The following is a 7,513-nucleotide window of genomic DNA, read 5'->3' as shown; positions in this document are numbered from 1 at the left end:
ACTGAACGATGTGAATAATTTATCACATTTTACCCTGCATTAAGTACTGTTGAGGATTAATCTTCAGTTTATTTGTAGACCACATTAACCCCTGCCTGCCTTGATCTTCTGTTTCCTAGGGAAATGTTTCTACTGCTCCTGTCCGGAGCAACAGTTAACTAGACTACTAACTAGACTCCTTTCTGGAACTCCCTGGGAACTTAAAAGTGCTCATGTTGCCTGTGTGTGTGTGTGTGTGTGTGTGTGTGTGTGTGTGTGTGTGTGTGTGTGTGTGTGTGTGTGTGTGTGTGTGTGTGTGTGTGTGTGTGTGTGTGTGTGTGTGTGTGTGTGTGTGTGTGTGTATGTTCTTCTGGCTTTTTCTGATTAATTGGAGATAAGAGCCTCATAGACTTTTTCTGCCCTTGCTGGCTTTGACCTCAATCCTCAGCTCTTAGCTTCCTGAATGGCTAGGATTGAAGGCATGGACCATGGGTGCTCAACCCATTTTTAAGTATTTTTCTTTCAGATTCTCCCAGTCTGGACTAGCTCCCTCCTATTACCAAGTCCTTTCCATTTTCCTGAATATTTATCCTCTGTCTAGGCTATGAACACTAGTCCAGGCTCTTGCTGGACTTGGCCAATGCCTTTCCACTGATGCTCCCAGGCAGCCCTCCATCCTCCAGCTTATCCTCTATATGCTGCATCTTCCTAAAGCCTGATTTCCATTCCAGTTTTCCTTGTTTTTGGAGGAAACAGATGGGCCTCCTTTGCCGAGCACTCAAGGCCTCCTTTCATCTGTCACCACCATCTCTCCTGCCTTACCTTTTACTCCTCTTATCTAGATGCCCTGCCTTTGAGCAAAGTTCTCCTGCCTCCATTTCTGCCTTTGTCCTCCTTCTTGGAGGACATGTGTCTGCCTTGCCTGTATCCTATCCTGCTGAGATCCCTGCTGCTGCAAGAACTACAGCCTGTTCTGAGCTTTCCCTTCCTCCAGCTGCCAGCACCCGCTCCATGCACACTGCATGTGGAGTACTGCTGGAGTGAGATCCTAGGATGTCTTAGACTTGTAAGACCCTGCAAGCTGGCTGGAAGCAAAGGCTAGGGACCTGTCTCAAAGATGTAGTAGAAACTCAGCTGTTACTTTACAGACCAATTTAAAAAGTAACTTATCTTTTTTTTTAAAGGCATGTATTCACATTTTCCATAAGATTGGCATTTGATGGAATATATATATTTATATAATTTTTTCCTCATATTTGGTTTGAACTCAAGGTCTTGTGCTTGCTAGGAAGATGTTCTACCATTGCAACTACATTCAAGCTTATAATGTGGGTGAGTGAGTGTGTGGGTATTGGTGGTGAGGCTTGAATTCAGGACCTGAGTTCTTTAGCTTTTTCATTCAAGGCTTCTGACTTTTTGCTGATTAATTGGAGATGAGCATCTCATAGACTTTTCTGCCAGGACTGGCTTCAAACCATGATACTGACATCTCAGCCTCCTGAGTACCTAGGATTATAAGCATGATCCATCAGGTCCCAGCCAAGCTCATAATTTTTACTTAGGGCTTTTTGCAGGGTGATTTATGAAGTTAAGGGGGACAAAGAATACCTCTCCCACTGCTCTTTGGCATGGATACTGTCCCCCACACTAGCAGAGGAAGTGAAAGAGACATATAGAAATAAAAGTCTGTTGTGTATAAAAGAAAAGTGCAACTACTAGGTGCCAGAATTGTTTGCAGAGTTATATCACCCAGATTTGTGAAGCAGTTATACGTCTCAGATCCTGCTATCTGTTTGGTATTCCAGACATCTTGGAATTTGACGACGTGACTGTTCTTTTCCAGCACAGAGCACTGGCAAGTTCATGAGGAATGTACAGACACAATGGCCTCTCCCTCTTCTCCAGATGCTCTTGTCTCTGTCTTCCAGGCTGCTCACTCTACATTTCCTCCTCCTCATCTTGAAGGGTGGGTCTCTAGGCTTTAGACGGCCACTTCCATTTGAGACCACATAGACCTTATACTTGAGGACTTCAAAATCATTTTTTCTTTGTTCATTTTCCAATTGTGTCTCCTGCCCTTATACCTCTTTTAGAATGAAGCTGAATATGATGGTGCACATTTACAATCCCAGCTACTCAGGAGGCAGAGATAGTAGGATCAAGAGTGAGAGGCCAGCCTAGACAAAGTTGGTGAGATTGTATTTCAAAAACAATTTTTAAAAATTTTAAAAATAAGCTGGGCACTGGTGGCTCATGCCTGTAATCCTAGGTACTCAGGAAGCTGAGATATGATGATCTTTGTTCCAGCCCAGGAAGACAAATCCAGTTAGCCACTAAAATGCTCAAAGTGGCTCAAGTGGTAGAGCACCAAGCTTGAGACAAAAAGCCATGAGAGAGAGGAAGAGAGAGAGAGAGAGAGAGAGAGAGAGAGAGAGAGAGAGAGAGAGAGAGACCCTGAGTTCAAAGCCCCAATAAAGGCACAAATAATAATAATAATAATAATAATAATAATAATAATAACCCAAAAAATTCAATAACAGGGATAGGGAACATAGCTCATGTGATAGAGCATTTGTGAGGCCTGGGTTCTTTGATTGTCTGCATAATAATATCCATATTGTCCACATAGTAGTCTTTTGTGGGCATGCTCTCCTACCGGCCCCGAGGCGCTGAAGGGCACTGTGACCAACCAGCCCTACCTGGGCTAAGCACCTACAAGTACCTCACCTTTGCCCAGGGACTTCAGAGCACACCACGTTTACTGAGTGAGCCAGGCTGGAAGCTAAAGTTCCCTACTCCCACAGCACATGACCTTCGCCAGTACTGACCTACATACCACTCAAAGGACAAAGCAGGGAGAGGTTGGTGAGCCCAAACAGGATGGGTGGCAGCTTTCAAGCAGTTCCTCTCCATGATGAGTAGCTCAGCCCTGATGCCAGGAATGCGCCAGACAACGGCCTTCCGGTCCTTTTCCTGTGGCTGCCTCATTGACTTCCCAGTCACACAGGATACTTCCTCTTTACTTCCTGTTGGATTCATACCCAGCTGCAGCGTCAGCCCACGGGCCCTGCGGGCACCTGGGAAGCAGCTGCAGGTGGCCTACATGGTTTGTGGACAGCCTGGCCCCGCCTGGAGAGGAATAACACATGGAACCAAAGACAGAAAGTCCCAGGAGCTTTGTCCTTTGGCCAAGAAGGCAGGGCCAAGCAGCTGGCTGCCTTGGGGCTACAGTCCTATCTCGGACAGGCCCAACCCCAGGTCTGTCCAGACCAGATCAGTCATCAGTGGTGACTCAGTCTGAACTTGGACAGAGCCTCCTGTCCCTACTTCAGCATCTGAAAATCAGCACCCTCCATTGACGGAGTTATTTGCTTCTTGGAAGCAACTGTGAAGGAATCTAGGGATCTGGATGAATTCTCAGCACTTGAAGCAAAGTAGAAGACTGAGGAGAAGAGAAAACCCTCAAGCATGTCCAGAGAAAGTATAATTAAAAACAGCAAATTCCAAGTCTGAAGGGCAGGGAGGGACAGAACCAGGATAAATGAGTGTAAGGACCAAGGGACATCGAGCGGTGTCTAACAGAAAATGATTCCCAGGGATGTTCTGGGGGGTGAGGAGGGAGAAGAAAAAAAATCCATTTGGAAGCAGAGAGAAAGGAAATGAAACAAGAATTTGCTGCATTATTTAAAGCTTTCAGAGGTGGGGGAGGGGAGTCTGGGAGAGAGGAGGTTAAGAGAGAAGAGAATGGAATTTTTCCACCAAAGGGGATTAAAAGAATCATAAAGGCTTTTTAAATGACTCAAGACAAAAAAAAAAAAAAGGATGCAAATAATTCTAAGCTGTAAAATTAATGGTGGCCAAGATTCTTGGTTCATTCATTAAATCTTCACAGGAAAAATGAAGGAGACACATTTGTATGCTTGGGAAGTGATGGAGTCCTTGAAATGCAGTTCCAGAATGTACGCACAGAAACAACTATGTGGCAGAGAATGTGTGTCTTGGGATAGGCTAGAGCTGGCAAGGAAATTAGACTTCATGGCAGGGGCAACCTGTTTATAGAAAAAACACCTGCACTGCCTCTGAAGTGTTTGGCTTCCTGAATATTCCACTTTCCTAGGAGGCTCCACACCATATCCAGCAATCAGCAAAGTTGAAAGATGCTTTTAAACTGGGCACTGATGGCTCATGCCTATAATCCTAACTGCTCAAGAGGCTTAGATCTAGGATCATGGTATAGAGCCAGCTGGGCAGGCAAGTTCATGAGACTCATATCACCAATTAACTAGCAAAAAAGCTGGAAGTGGAGCTGTGGTCAACCAGTAGAATGTCAGCTTTGAGCAAAAAAGCTAAGGGATAATGCCAAGGCCCTGAGTTCAAGTCACACACACACACACACACACACACACACACACACACACACACACAAGAAAGCTGCTTTTTCTCTTTTTATTGTAGAGTTGATATACAGAGGTGTTACAGTTACATAAATCAGGTAATGAGCAATGAGTACAATTGTTCCTTCCTTCCTTCCTTCCTTCCTTCCTTCCTTCCTTCCTTCCTTCTTTCCTTCCTTCCTTCCTTCTTTCCTTCCTTCCTTCCTTCCTTCCTTCCTTCCTTTCTTTTCTTTTTGCCAATCCTGGGACTTGAGCTCAAGGCTTTGGTGTGCTGTCCCTGAGCTTCTTTTGCTCAAGGCTAGGACTCTACCACTTGAGCCACAGCACCCTTCCAGATTTTTCTGTTTATGTGGTACTGAGGAATTGAACCCAGGGCCTTATGCATGCTAGGCAAGCACTCTACCACTAAGCCACATTCCTAGGCCCATGAGTACAATTGTTTTTTGAACCATGTCTCCCCTGCTGTTGCTCTCTCCTAGTTTTACACTTCCATCCCTACCCACAAGATATCCAGTTCACTTTCCATAATGTCTAGTTAGTGTCATTGTATTTGTTCATCCTTGTTTCACCTTTTATGTACCCTCCCAAATACAAACAAAATAACAAACAAGACAAAGGAAAAGAAAACAAAAACAGCAACAATGGCAACTAAAGACTGTCTCTTGTTTCCTTTTCTTGGAGTTCATTTCATAGAATATTATTTTATATCTGTACATACCTATTGAGTCTTTGTCCACCACTCCTATGTATAGCCTTTTTTGGCCTCTGTATATTAATGACTAGGGTCCTATAAAATTTATCCTGTTTCAGCATTATTTATTTATTTGTCATTTAGATGTTTACTTGTGATTTATAGGCACATTCTAGTTACCACAAATGAGGGAAATGATGCAGCCTATGTTTCTTTGACTCTGGATTACTTTGCTTAATATATTTTTTTTCCAAATCTTTCCATTTCCTTACAAATGGCACAATATCATTCTTTCTGATGAATGAGTAGAATTCCATTATATATATATATATATATATATATATATATATATATATATATATAAAATCACATTTTCTTGATCCATTTGTCCACCGAGGGACATATCTTGGCTATGGCAAACAATGCTGCAATAAACATGGTTGTGCTGGTGGCTTTAGTGTGGCCTGGTTTGTAGTCCATTGGATAAATGCTCAGGAGTGGAATTGCTGGGTCATAGGGAAGCTTATGCTTAGTCTTCTAGGGAACCTCCATATTGCTTTCCAGAGTGGTTGAACAAGTTTATGTTCCCGCCAACAGAGTAATCGGGTTCTAAAAGGTGCTCTTATATCAAACAAGTTTCCTTACTTTATAGGTCTATGGTGAGGATGGAATGGAATTAAAACTAAGCTAACACCTGTCTCTGTATTGGGCCATGGTGGGCTGCTAGTGAAGCTTCATTGAGTCTAGCTCCTTTACCTCCTGACAGTTTCTTTTTTTTTGGGGGGGTCTGGTTGTGGGGCTTGAACTCTGGGCCTGGGTGCTGTCCCTCAGCTCTTCAGCTCAAGGCTAGCGCTCTACCATTTGAGCCACAGTGCCACTTCTGGTTTTTTTCTTTTTGCTTATGTGGTGCTGAGGAATCGAACCCAGGGCCTCAAGCATGCAAGACAAGCGCTCTACCACTCAGCTACCTTCCCAGGCCCCTCCTGACAGTTTCTTTGGTTCAAAGGGCCTTCTGCACTGAGATCTATTCTTGGAACACAGTTTGTAGTCACTAGAAAACACATAAGCCTAGGCTCCCAACAAAGGTAAAAAATCACTGTTTACCTCCTCCTGGGACCCAGCTTTGCTCCAAGGAAGACCCATAGTGGGTGTGAGGCACTGGCTCAGGATGTGGCAGGATGAAGAATAAGCCCTGTTAAGGAAGGTTGTGGGGAGAAGAGAAAGATAACATTTTAGAAACAAAGCTTGATTTCCAAGCAGTAAGTGATAGGACTTGAACTTGGAGAGCAGCAGGATGGAGGACTCCAGGACATAAGGATGAGCAGAGTCTAAACATACCTGCATCGCCTGAGGCCTCAGAGCACAAGGCCTTTCTCTGCGGGGATGACACTGGTGGATGATTTTCCAAGAGAGCCGCCTGCGCTGAACACTGCTGCTGTGGTTCATTTATGCCTGCCAGATTTTTCATTCTTTAACAAGGAGTCTATGGGGACCTCCGGCAATAGAGTGGGTGTGGAAGATGAGGCTTTTCTAGGCTTGGGTTTACCCTAAGGCCCCCCAAACTTGTCCACCTTGCTCTGGCCCTTCAGTATTCACCCTGAGCTCTGGTCTAATCACATTCATAGTGATGGTGAAGAGGAAATTAAACACTCCCTTCCCTAGGCTCACCACGTCCAGGTTGGTGGTGAGAATGTGGCACAGTCTTCTAGGCTGGCACTCTCCAGTTTGTATGCACACTGTGCCAGGCTTGCTCTAACAGAAGAGAATTCACACCTCTCCCCTCCCCCCTCCCCCCACCCCCCCCCACCCCGTGACAATGAGAAGAGGGCTGAGTAACCCCAAATTCCAACCTACCAACTCTTAGGGAGCAAGGGGTCATCTCCCACCTGTGGTCCTGGTCTGGTATACCCATCTCCTGGTGGGTAGTCAGGTTCAGACAGAAACTGTAGTAGTCAAAGAGGAGTCAGTCACCAGACTGTAACTTGGAGCAAATCACTTAGCTTCTCTGAGCCTCAACTTGAGGTCCTCAACTGTAAGATGGAGACATCTGACACACAGAGAACATTGAGAGGGCCGGGTACTGGTGGCTCACGCCTGTAATCCTAGCTACTCAGGAGGCTGAGATCTGAGGATAGTGGTTCAAAGCCAGCCTGGGCAGGAAAGTCCGTTGGACTCTTATCTCCTATAAACCACTCAGAAAACCGGAGATGGCGCTGTGGCTCAAGTGGTAGAGCACTAGCCTTGAGCTGAAGAGCTAAGGGACAGCGCCCAGGCCCAGAGTTCAAGCCCCATGACCGACAAAAAGAAAAAGAAAAAGAAAAAAAAAAAAGAATATTGAGAGGGTAAACTAGGAAGTAAAGTATGTGTTTTTTTTTATGGGAGGGGGACTACAAACTCTTAGACAAATTAATATTAATTTTTGATTGCTATTTATAACCCAGAGAGCACT

Source organism: Dipodomys merriami, unplaced genomic scaffold (genome assembly GCF_024711535.1).
Source record: "Dipodomys merriami isolate MVZ:Mamm:240054 unplaced genomic scaffold, mDipMer1.0.p SCAF_2, whole genome shotgun sequence".
NCBI lineage: Eukaryota > Metazoa > Chordata > Mammalia > Rodentia > Heteromyidae > Dipodomys > Dipodomys merriami.
This window is presented reverse-complemented; position numbering follows the sequence as displayed.